The following is a 17,493-nucleotide window of genomic DNA, read 5'->3' as shown; positions in this document are numbered from 1 at the left end:
CACCAGTTATGCATTTTATTTGTATTTTTCAGTTTCTCATGTAAATAAGTCTGCCAATGTTACAGTAGAACACACGTTTAGTGATCTGCCTCCTCATGAATTCTCTTATCGTCTAGCTATGCGAAATAATTCTTTTATCCGCATGTTACATTATTCACACCAGACCAGCAATGCCACTAATTGTTGGGTGTGTGGTCGACTCCCCCCTTTCCAGACACCGAAGGGAGTTCTGCCACTCTTTCCTTATCCATTTTCACATAATGGTTCGTGTGGAGCATGGTCCACGTTAACGTCATCCTCAAAAGATATGTCTTTTCTTAATAGTACATGTTTCCCAGACAAGCAAGGTCTTCCCCACAGAACAGGGTTAGATCTAGAAAATGAAGTTTATAATCTAGGTAATTATTCTTCGAATTTCATGGTCCTGAATGTTCAGTCTGATTCTACTCCAGACTTACCTGCTATTTCAGTACTACCAGTCAAAGGTGAATTATGTGTCCGAAATAATGGTTCCATACATGTAGGCCATAGTGATTGTACTATTATTGTCAAGTATAGTGACAGTAGGAAATCTATTTTCAAAGCTTCACGTCATTCTTATTTTGTTTGTGGTCAGACCGCATATGTTCGTCTGCCCCTTGATTGGGATGGTACATGTTACATTGCCTTCCTACTGCCACCAGTTTTCCTAGCCCCACCTGACTATCATAGGAATTCCCACCTAGTACATACTAGACATAAGAGAAATCTCCCGATTGTCGATTATACTGAAACTGCTCTAGAACAATACATAGATATCAATAAAGGTGTCTTCCCCTACTTAGGTACTGTTGTAAATAGTAAACTGATACGTAGATTAACCAGAACACTTGAAGCAGTAGTGATCGAGACTACTTCTGCTCTAAGTAACTTAACCGAAGAACAATCCTTTATGAGAATTGTCGTGCTCCAGAATCGTCTCGTCCTTGACGTCATACTGGCCGATAGGGGCGGGGCCTGTAGAGTCATCGGATCTAGTTGCTGCATTTTCATTCCTAATAACGCACCGTCTGTTTATTCAGCTATTACCAGACTCCATAAAATTGCCCATATGTTACACCAAGATCCAGGCACCTGGACATGGTCCGGTTGGTTCTGGAATATAATTTCCGCCTGGGGATGGAAAGTATTGTCATTTCTAGGTATTGCAGTAGCGATCATATTCAGTTGCTGCCTCTGTATACAATGTGGCCCTGCGATTTGCGGCATTTGTGCTACATCATGTGTTCCTAGTCCCAAGTCCCGTCCTAAATCCAGTTCCAAGAAAATTCGAGACGAGCAAATGATACTGTATGAAATGATAGATGGTATCATGAATATTGATGTTTCCTGATGGAAACGTAGTGACAAGGAGGGAATGTGGAAAAGTAAATTTTGCCATGTTCTGTGTCCCTACGAGTCCTCCATCTTATGTTATGTGTGCATGATTAAATATGCATATGTATCCCCCATGTTTGATTAAAGACGCAATTACAGTTGTGTCCATCACTAGTATGCCAGTTTCCAGTTCTCGTGAAAGCTACGAGTATCAGGCCTATGTAAAGTTACGTTGCCACGTTTCTCAGTGTGCACGTTATTTTATTGTAAAGTCCCCGTTTCTAGGCCTCAAAAGGGCCCGGACACCAGATTCAGCTCCTGTCTTCTGAGTCCTCGCTGAGGAGCGATACAGCCCCCACCTGTATCCTCGACCCTTCACTTACTTCCTGCCTCACAGTGCCCGGCTCAGCCTGGCTCTGCCTACGAGTCTGCCAAGAGTATGTTATGATTCTAGTTATCAGTCCAGCCCTCCTTCTCTGCATTCCTAAGCTACTGAATCGCATCAATAGTTTCCGTCATTGTCTAGCCTTTACGTCTCCATGTAAGAGAAATACTGCATTTAATGGTCATTTAATATTCTTCATCACGCACTACATGTAGAGTAATGCATGCACCATTCTTAGAGTCTGTTAGCCTTTACCCCGATAACTTTTGGATTCTATCAACATGTTCTCTAAACATTAGATACTAGATACTGTTTAGGTACATGTCGCCCTGACTCTCCAGACTTCAGTCTCTGCTCCTAGCACAGAGTTTATAGCCCCCAGCTTCTCCTAGTAACACGTCATTGTCAGTTTGCGCGCACCATTAGGTTAGAGGTCCCGGCTCCTTAGGTAGCCCCCTCCATGTTTCCGCCCCATTTATGACATATTCTGTTACGTTTGCATCACATGTCTATGTATACGCCCCTGTTACACCCATTTTCACCCTTATCTTTCGCGACTGCTATTGACCACACCCACTGCTCCGCCTATCATATGTATTGTAATGCAACTGTTTTAATATATATGCTTGTGCACTGCTATTAAATGCCCCCCATTCCCTTGTGCCGATTCTGATCCTGCCCCCGGCAGCGCTGCCATCCTGTTCCCGTGCAGGTTGTCCTGTTCCTGTCCTTTATGCTGTATTAAACCTGCAAACTCCTACTACCTCGAATCTTGACTCTTATTTATTGAGCTATCTGTTATTCATTTATCCATTCAAAAATAGAGGTATTATTTATTTATTTACCACAGGTGTCATGATGAGGAACTAGTGCCCTCCAAGTCCAGGCCCTGGTTGAGTTGGTTCACAAGACCTGACTGTTATCATTATTATTATTTGTAGGTTTATGTAGCGCGCTTATTAGCCATGAGGGTATCTAGGCGCAATCCATGGGCACAGGGAGATTAAGTGATTTGCCCAGAATCACAGGATGTTGCTGCTGACGCTGAGCCTTGAACCCGGATCCCCAGCTCCTGAGTCAGACGCTCTGGCCACTGCGTCCCACACTCTCCCAGTAGGTTAGGTCTTGTGCTCAACGCCCACTGCACATGGCCTCTGCCTATGTCCAGCAGTGTTTGGCTGCAGAGTTGGTCTAGGGTCATGCCCTGTGGCCAACCGCCTGGGCAAAACTAGAGGCAGCAAGAGTTGGCCGGACCCTACCCATTAAAAGTGAACAACTGCCTTTTTGTGCCCCCTGAGATCCCACATGGGAATGGGGTTATGTGCACCATTAAGGCCTTTCATTTTCTGTGCAGTTCAAGCACAGAGCTTCCTGTTGCTCAATGGGGGCTGTAACAGAAATGTTCCTGTGATGGCCAGCCAATTAGAGTGCTCAAGTTTGTTGGCGTGGGTTTGCGAATGTGAATCCTCAGTGGACGATGGGAAGAAATGCTGTGAGCAAAGTCTCCTATGCACGTTAAAATGGAAAACACATCTTTTTTGATCCACTATTTCAACCTTCAATTTTTCCACCCAGGACAGATGTGTACAAAACTTGACAGGCCAAAACATAAGACCTTATTGAGAGTTTAGCAGTGGAGGGCACAGGCCAAAAACTGGCGGATGCGCCATCTCCCGTGTTTAGAGGACCATTGAAATCACTGCAGCCTTAACTCAGTGGAAAGAACATCTGTCACATATCAGCAGCTGTCCTACTTCTGCCAAACTCCAAGTAAGGGCCTTAGTCACTGTTTTATGAGACAGTTTCATGTAGATTCGTCAAATGATGCCAAATTACAAGTCAAACCCAAAAAACACCTTTTCAATGGAAATTTTGCCTGCAAGCTCCTGATAATCAATGTCAACATGTTTCGGTCCGTTTGAGCCAATTGATGTGGATGCCTGGGTACCGATAATAATAATGGGTTCATTTATATAGCATTTAATCTCACACGTCTTCCATTTCTAAATAATGGATGTAACTGTTACCTAATTTAATGCCACTCCATTTATCAATCTGGAAAGGAGGGATGATTGAGCTGACCTAGCCAGGAATCGATGTTCGATTAATGGAAATCTTAATGGAGAGCATTTAACTCGCTGAGCCAGATTGCCGGATATCGCTGAGCAAGTTGCTCATTTGCACGATGCCACTAAGCAAGTTGCTCAAGGGAACAATATGCATATTACCCACGAAAACCATATCTTAAACAAGTTGCTCATTGGCGCCCTATCAAGAAGAAACTTGTACAAGTTATCTAGCTCATGAGCTGCTTCAAATAAACATGAATATGTTGCACCAAACGTGCATTGTGGGCTTTTGTCGGGACACTGGAATTATGCGGCATTAGAAACCAAATTAGCAGCAGGACTGACCAAGTTATTGTGGCAAGAAAAGGCAAATTACGCACCACATTCTGGGGCATTATGTAACTGTTTGGACTTATTACAATGTTTTACTCTACCATAGGTAAACAGCACCTTCTGTTAATGCCTGTTGACAGGAAATGACAGTTGAGATGTGACCAGCTAACTTTTACTAAGTGCTTGCAGGGTGTTTCCTTATGTGTGCTTTGTCTTTAATAACTTTTGGTCCGTTTGAGCAAGCCTAATTTTTTTTTTGCTGAAATATCTAGCAGCCAAACAATTGCCTTTTTCCAGTGGCCCCGGCTACGGTGATATGCTCAAGCATGTTTGGCAAGGTGCCCGTTTCGTACATTGAAGCCTGGTCCATTGTGATTCTATTCACTGTCATTAGATAATCAAGCACTTCCGGTTTATAAATATTTAACGATGATTCTCAGCCTGTTGACAAGGTTGTAGGTGGGATAAAAGAAGTAAATGTTAGGAAACCCTGAAAATTACTCGAGGAATAAGGAGAATGGGTAGTGTGTGACTGCATCTGAAGCACTCTACCACACACCTGAGTTAGTATTAAGGTCTCTTTGCTCTGGAGCACAACCTCGACTGTGTGCTCCCAGGACAGACAGCAAAAAAGTGTGTCTAATTCGGTGCTTAATTTGTAAAAAAATAAATAATAATAAGCGCCAGGGCCCTCGTCAGGAGGCCACTGCAGCTTGCATCAACCACTACCTCTGTAGGCTCTGCCAATGAGAGTACCAATGAAACTACTAACCTTTGTACTCCTATAAGTGTGACAGTTCACACCATTCCAACCCCCAAATCTATAAAAATGGCTTGGGTGGAAGGTATTAGTCATTTTAAATGTACATTGAATTAATAAATAACTGTTGCTGCGCTCATCTCTGAATTTGACTATCAGCGCCACCATGTGGCAGACTGTCATAAGTGCTGGTGTTGACAACTAAGTGCCGGTGCAGAGCACCGGAAACCACTGGCTCAAATTAAACAGTGGTCTGATTCTGGAGGAAAAAAATGCGCTCCGACAGTCTGTGCTGGGGAGAGTGCATCCCTGAAAGACAGATCATGGGTTTGAAACCGAGGCTCCACCGTCCACTACCGGCAAATTCAGAGTCACTTCCAAGAGCAGACTGAGATCTCCCCGCAGGCGGGTGCAGTGTGCAACTGCTATCACCTTTGGGCCATGCATCTTATGTCCCTGAGACTCTCATGTCCCCCACCGTGGGACAAACTCAGGGGCACACTAACTGTGCACCATCCCACACGGCTCACACAGCACACCTCCCAAAAGCTTCTGTGCCCCTGCACCCATATCAGTAACACAGTTGCAAACGCTTACCCTCATTTCTCTGGGGCTGCACCACGACAAAATAAGGAAACTTCTCCCTTGCGATCACATTGGAGCACAACATATTACAGAAAGTGTGCAGCAAGGTTCTGCGACCCTTTTATAATACTAAAGTGTGCTCCTAGGGCACTTACCTATTTACCTCATCAGCCATAGAGAGTTTCTTACAAATCTATAATATGAAAAAGTTTCTCTCAAACCAAACAATCTCAATAACATTATCATCAACATTAAGTATTGACTTTATTCTTGTAAACTCTTGGTATAAATAAAAAATAAAAAAATACTATAAAAACAAGTTTAACTTTATTCTAAAAATGCGAAGAGAGGTTGCAATAATGTTAGTCTTAGGTCTTGCCATAAAATCCAAGTTTAATGTCAGTCAGGCAGTGCTGTGGCATTTGCAACTGCAGGGTTTGTTACTGATACGTGGGTGGGATTCTCTTTCCTCTAAGCCTTAATCTTTTTCTTCTACAAAATACAGGGCTTTATGTCTAAGGGTGTGTGTTGACAGGGAGACAACCTGTTGAGTGGGGATTAGGATTTGAGGTTTCTGAAGGGTGAAAGAGGTTTCTTTTCCTCGTATTCACAAACCAAGCTCGTTATGCTTTCTTTGCTTTCTCCTGGAACAGTATTGCTTTGTTACAAAACATCTTTTATTGGCACAAAAATGCATGAACACAGTCCTCACCTACAATGCTTCACCTCAGAGCTTGACAGTGTTCACTAGTATCTTTTAGTTGGTTATTTATTCGGCTGTAGTGGAGTTTTCCCACCTTTCTCTGAGAAAGACATCATCGTGTTTGGGAGCTTTGGAAGTGAAGGTAGCTGATACACAAAAAGCAGTTAGTGTTACATTTTGTGTATTCTTTTTTAACACAGCAATTCCTCCTTTGCTCGGTGTAAAAGGCATTTAGTAGTCTAGATAACATTCTTTTGACGTGGTTTTATCCTGCATGTGTTGCTTTCAATAGTATTTCCAGGAGGGGGGGGATACTGGATTTTAATGATTTTCTTGACGATTTAGCTGTCTTGGCATGAAAATATCAGCCAGGATGTAAAAACTGGCCATATGGCAACTCCACTGCAGTGAGATAAACCACACTGCATATGATTCGCAAAGAGAAGAAAGTCTAAGGTCGAAGAAATGAATTCACTTTCTCCAGAAATATACTCTGAAACTCAGAATCCCAAAAGGTCACGAATGCAAAGTCCACCGTGCTTCGTAGAGTTTCGCAAGCTGTGGAGTGCGTTTGGTCATACCGTTCGGGTTGATTTTCGGCGCCAGGTGTTTGTCCCATGCTGTAAAATCAGCGTGAACGGCACCTTGCGCAGCGCAAGAGGGCGCTGCTTTTTTTCTTGCTGCTCGAGTAGATTTACTACCCGAGTGGCAGCTTTCTCAACACAAACTGAATGTTTCTCAATGCGAGCGATATTGACTATCCGCGACCGTCGGCGTTGAGATATCTGATCCCCTGCATTGAGAAATCTCACCAGGAGATGGATTTGCCAACTTGACGTTTGCTCTGTGAGTTTTTTTTAACTCCGCGTGCTCCGCGGAGTGTGGAAAACTCAGCAAACTCCACGAACGGAGCGGAGTTCACCACCCAGGCCTAATGGAAATCTGTGGCTCTGAGATTGCCCAGATAACTGCCTCCCCTACACGTGTACCAGGTGGCTCTTCCCCTGCAGAGAAACACCTTTCTTTAAATCTCCCATAAATTATTAATATGCTCTCTTTCCCACCGTGATAACACTCCTGCTCCTGTCTGAACACCCCTCTTAGCCCCTTTTTCCCAATAACTTGGAGCTACTTATGCATAAAAGTGCATTATGTGGGCTGAGTTCTTCACATTACTGTTTGGTTTTCTGTACAGGATTCCTGTTCTGCGTGTCATGATGTCATCATAGTCATGTTTTAATATTCATAGGCTAGAAACCTTGTGGACCAAACCAAGGTGCCTGCCTCAATATTTTGGAGTAAAGTCAAGGAAACAGTGCTTCTTTAAACAAAATTGCCTCTGCAGGACCCTCTGGTCTGGGGACTTTGCCTTCCCACCAATAACATGGTGAGCAAGAAGATATGCCAGAGCATAGAACATCAGTCCTTGGAATTTTAGAAATATGGCAGCCAAAAGTACTTGCATTACAAAGATATGAGCTTTGCTTAGCAGCGATTGTGCCAAAAAGCAAGAAACAGAATATCCTGAAATTAGAGAATACATCTGCTCTACAGTTGGACAGCTTCTTCTAAGGTGGGTCCAGACTGCAGCAGAATGCATTTACTCAGGAGCGGTGTCGCTGTTGAATAATGTTAAAGATAGATGCCTCAGATAAGCTTTAAATGAAGCAACGCGATATGTAGTGTTTTAGTCGTACAGTGGCTAGGTCTGCCGCTGAAACACCAGAGTTAACTACACGCGGCATATAAAGTAATATGCAGTGGAGCTTCTGGGCTGGTGGTGTTTACATCTTTGCATAGGAGGACCCAGAGATTTGTGCCAATGTATTGCTAAAAGTTATCACGTCTGTGAGGCAGATGCAGTTGTTCCTCACAAAGGGCTGTTCTTTGAGGTTTGATAGACCCTGGAGGACACTCGTTCGCAGCACTCTGTGGGGCTCCCAAAGCCCAACCTCATAGTACTAACACCTTGAGTGTGTCATATGGTACCAGGGACATACGTCTCTCCTGCTCTAATAGTCCTCTATCTGGCATGATTACCCTAGAAATCCATTTTAGAGACTCCAGCCCCAGGGGTTGACTGATGTTTGATCCCCAGCTGAACCAGCATCCCTTATCCGATGTGTGGTTCCTCGCCCTGGATGTTGCAGAATACATGCAATACTGTGAGTTCACGTGCTCAGTTCTCTCATCCTTTCTTCAACTCCTCAGTTTTGGCAACCACAAGTGGAATCCTAAGGGGTTGGCTTCCTTCAGGAAATCCGGATATGATCCCTGAAAAGCAGGATGATGTTTTCACCTGTTGGGTGCACCAAACATGACGTTGGACCTTGTTGATGATTCGTGCACTGAGAATTCCATCCTTGGTCTAAAGGCCATTCCTGGCTTACTACAGCATGCAAAACGCCTCCTGAGCAACACTAACATGGACCTCTGTCTAGCACAGGAGAAATGAAATGCGTTACTTACCTGTAACTGCAGTTATCCAGTATTAGTGTCTTTCATAGATTCACATGCCTGAATCATTCCCCGTCGTCGAGACGGGAGCCTCCGGTATATAAAAAGTAATGTCCTAAAGACATACATAGAAAAGAATAGGCCCAAAGGTCTCACCTTAGTAGCCTATCCACGTCCTTTTGCAGGAAGGACCAAACAGAGCAGGCCCCAAGGGTCCCACCTTGGTGGCCTATCTGGGTCCTTTTGTAAAAAGGACCAAATAAAGTAAAACAGCCAATCAGCTACCACCTCCTTCTAGAACCTTCCTGCCAGGAGCCCAAGTCTCTCAGATTTTCGTATGCACCAAGCTAGTTAGGCGTAAACTCATTAGAGAGAAAGGTGAGCCCAGCCAGGGGAGGCGGGAGGGTGCATGTGAATCTATGAAAGACACTAATACTGGATAACTGTAGTTACAGGTAAGTAACGCATTTCTTATCCAGTATTTGGGTGTCTTTCATAGATTCACATGCCTGAATCAGAGTAGCGAGCAATACATTATGCACATTCTGTATGAAGATCAGGTATGAACATGTAGATAATACATATCACATGACTATAAAGCACAAAATGCAATGGCATATAAATACAGTAAGAGAATGTGCATACCCGTAAAGGACGGAGGGATGTAGTAGGGCTCACCTCACTGGAATAGATGGCGAAGCACTGCTCGGCCCACTGCTGCATCCTTCATCAGCTCAGTATCCAGGCAGTAGTGCCTGGTGAAGGTGTGCGGGGACTTTCATGTCGCCGCTCTGCAGATGTCCAATATCGGCACTCCAGCGAACAGCGCCGCAGACGTGGACATGGCTCTAGTCGAATGAGCTTTGACTCGTGAGTCTAAAGGCCGTCCGGCCTTGTCGTGACAAAAGGTGATCGCAGATGAGATCCATCTTGAGATGCTCTGCTTTGTCAGGGGCATGCCCAGTCTTGGTCTACTAAAGGCAATAAAGAGCTGGGATGACTTTCGAAAGTGTTGTGTCTTATCGATGTAGAATTTAAGACATCTCTTTAAATTTAGAGAATGTAGAGTTCTTTCAGCTGCCGTGGTAGGATTCGGAAAGAACGATCTAAGCACCACTGGTTCATTAAGATGGAAGTCCGAGGGGACTTTTGGAATGAAGCGAGGGTTAGTCCTCAGAATGACTCTGTCCTCTCTGAATTGAAGAAAAGGATCTTGGATGGATAGAGCCTGCAATTCACTGACCCTTCTGGCAGAGGTTAGTGCCAGGAGGAGGGCCGTTTTCCAAGAGAGGAGCTTGATCTCTGCTTTATGGATGGGTTCGAAGGGATGCTTCATTAGTTGATGAAGAACCACATTGAGGTGCCACGATGGAGGAATAGGCCGTGGTCGTGGAAAGGACCTGAATAGACCTTTTAGGAATTGTTTGATGAGCCTGTCCGCCCACAAAGATGGGCCTGCAGCCGTCCTTGTGAACCTTGAAATCGCCGCTAGATGCACTTTGATGGATGTATGCGCAAGGCCTGACTGCGCAAGGTGTAACAGGTATGGTAGCAGCTGCTGTGGAGTGGCATGGAAGGGGTGCAAGCCTTGATCCACACACCAGGAACAGAATCGCTTCCATTTTAGTGAGTAGGTTTTGTTAGTGCTGACCGCTCTAGCTTTCGCAAGGACATCTCTGCAATCCTGCGGGATGTTCAGATGGCTGAATTCGCGGTATTCAGGAGCCAGGCTGATAACTTCAGAGAGCTCAGGTTCGGGTGGAGAACCTGCCCTTGAGACATCGTGATCAGTGCCGGAAACTGCTGCAGGCGAAGAGGGGGCCGGGCAGAGAGGCGATGAAGCTCCGTGAACCAGTGCTGCCTCGGCCAGGACGGAGTAATGAGGATCAGAGTGCAGGGTTCCGATTTCATCTTCCTGAGAACCCTGGGTATCAGTGGGAATGGCGGAAAGGCGTACGCAAAGACGTTGTGCCATGCGATGGAAAATGCATTCCCGAGGGTTCCTGAGTGGTGATGCCTGCTTGCGAAGCTTGGGCATTTGGCGTTCTCTCTGGTGGCAAAGAGGTCTATGTTCGGGGTGCCCCACTCCTGGAAGATATGGTCCAGCACCTCCCTGTCCAGTTCCCATTCGTGGGAAGGAGACTTCTCCCTGCTCAGTGCGTCCGCCAAGACGTTGTCCTTGCCCGGGACGTACTCCGCTTTCAACGCTATTCCATGTGCCAGAAGCCAGTTCCAGATTCTTTGCGATTCTCGAGATAACGAGATGGAACGCGTCCCCCCCTGTTTGTTCAGGTAGTGCATCGTCGTGGTGTTGTCCGTCCTGACGAGCACTGGGGAGTGACGAATGCGTGGAAGAAACGCATGTAGAGCCAGGAAAACCGCCCGTAACTCCAACAGATTGATATGGAGCCTGGTTTCCTGTGTCGTCCATTTGCCGTTGATCTGGAGTTCCTGGAGGACTGCTCCCCAGCCTTCCAGGGACGCATCCGTAGTTATTACGTGTGGCTCTGCTGGAAGCAGGAACGGCAGACCCTTTGACAGATGGTGGAGAGATGTCCACCATTGCAAATGATTGATAATGGGTCGAGTGACTCGTATGCGGTCCTCGAAAGAACCTGTGGCTTGAGTCCATTGCTTTGTCAGTGCCTCCTGAAGGGGACGCATTTTTAGGCGGCAGTGTGGAATGAGCAGGATGCATGAGGACATCATGCCTAGGAGGGACTTGAACGTGCGGACCGGAAGAGTCTTCCGCGAAGCCACTGCCTTGGCCAAGGAGATGAGTTTGATTTTTCTCTCCTGAGAGGGGAAAGCCTTGACACGGTCCGTGTCCAGAGTCGCTCCAAGGAACGTGATGACCTTGGTGGGTTCCAGAGTTGACTTGGCAGTGTTGAGGGTCAGTCCTAGGCGGTGGAAAATATCCAGACAGGCGCTGGAGGACGAGGCTGCGGCGGCCGCCGTCGGTGCTTTCACCAGCCAGTCGTCCAGGTATGGAAACACCTGGTGGCCTTGTTGACGAAGAAATGCTGCCACTGGTGATAGGCATTTGGTAAAGATCCTCGGGCCGATTTGAGGCCAAATGGAAGGACCCGAAATTGGTAGTGCTGTCCTGCCACCGCAAACCTGAGGAACTTCCTGTGCCCTTTTAGAATAGGTATATGATAGTAGGCGTCCTGGAGGTCTAAGGAGGTCATGTAGTCCCCTTTCTCCAGCAGACCAAGGATTTCTTGCAGAGTCACCATACGAAACGATTGTTTCTTTAGGAACACGTTGAGTGCCCTGAGATCCAGGATTGGGCGCCATTTCTTTCCTTTTTGGTGGATTAGGAAGAAGTGAGAGTAGAAACCCTGATTCTTGTGGGCCCGTGGAACTCTCTCTATCGCTCCCTTCTGCAGCATGGAAGCTATTTCCTGAAGAAGTAATCGTAGGTGCCTGTGTGATCGCTGGCACGGTGGCGTTGTTGGGGGGATAGAGGTAAATTCTAGGGAATGTCCAAATAGAATGAGTTGGAGTACCCACCGATCCGTTGTTATAGTTTGCCAATTGCGATGGAAGTATTTCAGTTTCCCTCCAAGTCTGAAAGAATGTAGTGGTGGAGGGGCTAGCGAGGGAGACAAGTCATTGTCTGTTGCCAGCAGGTCGTTTTTGGCCTCTTCCTCGGTAATTGGACTTGCCGTAGGAAGACTGTCGTCCTTGTTGAGGTTGTCGCTGTTGAAACTGCGGCTTGGACTGTGAATATGTGTACGAAGACCGATTCTGATAGGAACCTTTGTATGCAGGTTGACCTCTTCCCCGGTTGCCACGAAAGGACTGGGTCCGGAATTGTAAAGTACCCAGAGCCTTGGCAATATCCGTGTCCTTTTTTATGGTGGTACGGGCCGCGTCAATCTGTTCCCCAAACAGATGCTGGCCATCGTAAGGCATATCTAAGATCCTGGTTTGCACCTCCTGGCGGAAAGTGGTGGCCTTGAGCCAGCCCTGTCGCCTCAGGACTGCAGCCCCTGCCAGTTGCCGGAAACCAGTCATGGCGGCATCAATGGCACAATCGATGAGCTCTGAGGCAGAGGTCTGTCCTTCAAAGAGAAGTGAATGTGCCTCCTCTCTGATATCCTCCGGCAGATTTGAAAGATAGGGTGCAATGTCCGCCCAGAGTTGGCGATTGTAATGGCCCAGGAGGGCTATTGAATTAGCCACTTTGACCGTCATGGCTGAAGTGGTAGTAAAGCGTTTGCCAACGGCATCCAGTTTCCTGCCCTCCTTATCAGGTGGCGTCGATAGAGGCGAAGCTGGATTTCGAGAGTTCTTCTGCGCCGCTTGAGTCACCACGGAATCTGGTTTGGGGTGACCTGTCAGGCATGCCGGTGCCGTGGAAGTGGCCTTGTATTTCTTATCAAGCCTGGGCACCACCACCTGTATAGAAGCAGGCGCTTGCATGATTTGTTTGCCCTGCTTCCAGATGTAATCAATTATGGGGATTGATCTTGAAGTCTTCCTAGTGGGCTCCTTGAAGTCATAAAGGAAGGATTCCGTTTCCTGAGTTTCCATGGACATATGGAACCTCTTGGCCGCCCGCTCAATGATGTTGTGGAATCCACCGATGTCTGCAGGTGGAGACTCCGAGGTCTGTGGATCCGGAGAGGCTGGAGAATGTGCCACATAATCTTGGTCTGCATCCGGGTCCGACTGGTCGTCATCGACTTCACCTTCCTCCTGTTCCCTCTCCTCATCGTCCGATGAGGGAGCGTCCTGAATCGGAACCTGTGTCTTCTCAATGACCAGTGGAGTTGGTCTATGGCGAGATGAGGGAGCTGGCGCTGGTGCAGCTGGAGGTGCTGACGCAGAATGTTTCTCCGAGAACCTTTCCTTATAATCCTGGATGAGGAATTGTAGGTCCGAGACGATGGATGCGGGGAGACACACCATAGGAGTAACCTGTGTCTGGGGCGGAGGTTGGACCTGTTGTTGTAGAAGGTCTTCCTCCTCTTCCGGCTCCTCGTCTGTGGTTTGGCATTTCAGGACTAGGTCCGATGGACTAGTAGCCTGCGTAAAGGAGTCCTCGTCTGACTCCTGACCTTGTAGTAGACAGGCCGGAGGAAGTTGTTGTATCCTACCGGGCGAGGTCTGCTGCGGCGTAATAGGCCGTTTAGTAATTTTCACAGTGACATGGCTCACTTGCGGTGGAAAGGCATCCATGGCGTGGGAGAGGAGTGCAGACTCCTTCCAGGGTCCTGTCGACGCTGAAAGCGACGGGGCCGTGGTAGGTATGTTCGTCGACGGTAATTTAGGCATCGTCGACGGTGACTGCGACGACGATATCTTCTTCGACGTCATTTTCGTCGACGGTAAAGTCCCCACCGTCGACGGTGTACTCGTCGTCGACGGCTTTCCCACCGTCGACGGGATGATCCTCGTCGACGAGGTAGACTTCGTCGACGGCGTTGTTCTCGTCGACGGTGTCGTCGGCGGCGGCGGCTTCGACGGGGGTCTCGTCGTCGACGACGATATCTTCGTCGTCGATGGAGTGACCGGGATGGTCGACGGCGTAGGTCTACTCGCCGACGATGAAGGCGTCGTCCTCGTCGTCGAGGAGGAAGCTGATGAGGCCGTCGTCGTCGACACTGTCGTCGTCGACGTTGAGACGGTTTTCTGTGCTGAATGCACCATCGACGCCGTAGTCGTCGTCGCCAGGACCAGTGGCTGCTTCCCGGGGACAGGCAGGTCCTTGCCAGACACAGATGGCTTGCCCTCTGAGGACTTTTTAGAAGTCTTCATAGGAGGGGTGTCTGTGGGGCTAGGGGAAGAAACCCTTGGCCTCTTCAAGGAAAAATGCGACACTCCAGACACACTCTCACCTTCAGACACCAAGTCATCAGTCTTGGTCTTGAGCCTGTTGAGCCACAACAGAAGTCGACCTTCTCGGTCCTTGAGGGTCTTGTTGGAGAAGGTCCGACATATTTTGCAGTCCTTTGCCTGGTGGTGAGGGTAGAGGCAATATAAACATTTATCATGTTTATCCTCAATGTGAAGTCTTTTCTTGCTGCAGGAGGAACAAGCCCGGAAAAGACCCTTCTTCTGACTATCAGACATAACTGTAGAGAATAATTAAAGTTGTTTTTTGAAGAAAAGAGAAATTCCTGAGGAGAACTCAGGTGGAGACTCCCTAGCACAACGTGCGGTAGAAAATCTGAGAGACTTGGGCTCCTGGCAGGAAGGTTCTAGAAGGAGGTGGTAGCTGATTGGCTGTTTTACTTTATTTGGTCCTTTTTACAAAAGGACCCAGATAGGCCACCAAGGTGGGACCCTTGGGGCCTGCTCTGTTTGGTCCTTCCTGCAAAAGGACGTGGATAGGCTACTAAGGTGAGACCTTTAGGCCTATTCTTTTCTATGTATGTCTTTAGGACATTACTTTTTATATACCGGAGGCTCCCGTCTCGACGACGGGGAATGATTCAGGCATGTGAATCTATGAAAGACACCCAAATACTGGATAAATTGTAATTAAGATTAAACCAAGCTCTCCAAACTGGGATCAACTAAAAAGGAGGTAACGCCAATTGAATGTTCTTCGGGGGAAGGGTTGATCAGGCATCACATCAACAGCAAAACACACAACTATAGACATCCACCATCCCCAAGCACATCTAAGTGAATAATAAATGTATCCATCACCATTAGCAATGCTCATTTCTTCTCAGGCCCAGAATGCTTCCAGCGCACTTCACTATATGTTTATACACCTGATGTAGATTCTAGTCCTTCTGTTCCCCAGTGACAGGTGAGACTCAGTCCTAGGTAAGCCACAGCAATCACATATACCTGCCAACTTACAAAATAACTTCACTGTGCGAGGATTGGGCGGGGCCTTGGAGGGGGCAGGCCTGGTGCTGAGAGGTATCTAAGTGGTACTCTGCCGCTCACCAAGCCTCACCCCCCCAAAAAAAAGAAAGAAAAGGGTCATCGAGGCTGTCACAGATGTCCTGGGGTGTTCTCACACTGTTTAATGGATATCGGCTGCTTACAGCCTCCGAAAAAGAGCTGGAAATCCACTCCTTAGAGTGGTTATCAGCTTGTTTTCACTGCCACTGTGAGATTTCGACTCCTTGCCGGGTGACCGTGTGAAGGGAGCTGAAATCGTGTGACACACGGTGGCACCATGTGAGTTGGCAGGTATGATCACATGCACCCCGTGTTTCTTTGCCGCACAGTTTATTCAGATGAGAGAGGAAGAGGAGAACTGTGGCCTACCCGTTACAGCATGGCGGAGGAACAGTTTGAAACTCAGGTCTTCCAACAGATAGCACAGTCTTTATACTTCTGCTTTTTTGTCCAACCGGCAAAAATCCTTGCAGAGTTGCTACCTAAAATTAACATTTTGATGCCCCTGTGCGTTCGGGAAATAAGTACAAGCGCGCTGTGCAAAAGGGTGGTACTTATCCTAAAGCAGTGTTGGACTGGCCTGTTGGGCACGCTGGCAGTGCCACATGAGCAGGTTTGAAAGGGCTAAAATCACCTGGGAGCCATTTTGTTTTGGTCCCGTCGATGTGACAGAACCAAAAAAAAAACACACACACCACCACAGGACCAAATAAACAGCCCACACACTGGTCTTTCAAGATGGCCCATCTGGCACTGCCATTCCGACCAACACTGTCCCACAGTCATATTAAGTCCAGAGGAACGGAAGGTATTGTTTCACACCAAAGTCTGAGAAAGGTAAATAGTGAGGTTAGAACTGGAAAAAAAGTGGCCCACGTTTGTGGATTGCCTTTCCGCAAAACGCTACTTGGGGGAAGTTTAGTAAAAAGAAGGGGAGAGGTCTCTCACAGAGGCATGTTTTGCTAAATTCACACAGATAAAAAAAAAAGGCACGAATTAGTTCACACTGGTGAAACACACCTTCCTTGCGATCAGTGCTGCCGAGTTTGGAAATAGGGAACCAGGTTCGAGCCTCGACGCTGTCGGCTCAACATCCTGTGATTCGGGGCAAACCGCTTAATCTCCCTGTGCCTAACAAAACTGAATGTGTCCTTGTGTAACGTAACTTGTGCTGATATAAAGAGCTCCAATACCTTCGGGTCGAGTTCGCAGTAAATATATCTGCAAAATAAATATATATGTGAGGCCACTTCAGCTAAGGCCCCCTACCCCGCTCAATCTGCATACATTAATGGGCAGGCCCAACGAGAGAAAGGCAGTGACACCTCCGCCCCGTAGGTAAAACGGAGGTAACAGAGGACCACCTGAACAGCTCACATACTGCCCACATAAGCCCCCAGGCTGCCCAAAAAAGCAGCCCACAGCTGGAACTCGGATACGGGCACCTCGCCCATTGCCGGAGTGCCGCCTTAACAATCCAACCCTTTTGTAACTTGGATATTAGAAATGGGCCAGGAATACGGACGCGGTATTCTCAAACAAAGGGATACTTCCGTAGCATTGATTATTAAATGCATGAATACAGTGACAGTCCAAATTTTCCCAGGAGAATACCCTGAGTAGTGGGGAATAACACTTAACATGAAATGGTTGCCTAAGAGGCCACAGTGTTGAATGTTCAACAAGGAGGCCGATAACATGAGGGCTAAAAAAAACGGCCTGTAAATCCCAACATGCCTGGATCTGCTGATATTGCGGGTAAATTCCAGGAGCACTGTTTTATTTTTGTTGCAGTTTTATATAGCTGAACTCGACCCGAAGGTATCACAGCGCTTTACATGAGCACCATTTACATTAGAGACCGACACATTTTTTTCATTTTTATCCACGGGGAGATTAAGTGATTTGCCCAGAATCACAGGATGTCTGACTAGAACCTGGTTCCCCAGCTTGAAAGTCGGCCGCCCTGGAC

At 47.2% G+C, this 17,493-nt stretch overlaps 1 protein-coding gene across 4 annotated transcripts in view; it reads right to left on the bottom strand.

The window, feature by feature from the left end:
* Positions 1-17,493, bottom strand: part of REPS2 (RALBP1 associated Eps domain containing 2) — a 1,083,293-nt gene that overhangs the window by 105,961 nt on the left and 959,839 nt on the right. The gene's annotated exons all lie outside the window — the stretch shown is intronic.

This window comes from Lissotriton helveticus, chromosome 8 (assembly GCF_964261635.1).
Source record: "Lissotriton helveticus chromosome 8, aLisHel1.1, whole genome shotgun sequence".
Lineage (NCBI taxonomy): Eukaryota > Metazoa > Chordata > Amphibia > Caudata > Salamandridae > Lissotriton > Lissotriton helveticus.
Note: the sequence above shows the minus strand (reverse complement) of the source record. Positions and strands in the feature narration are given on the sequence as shown.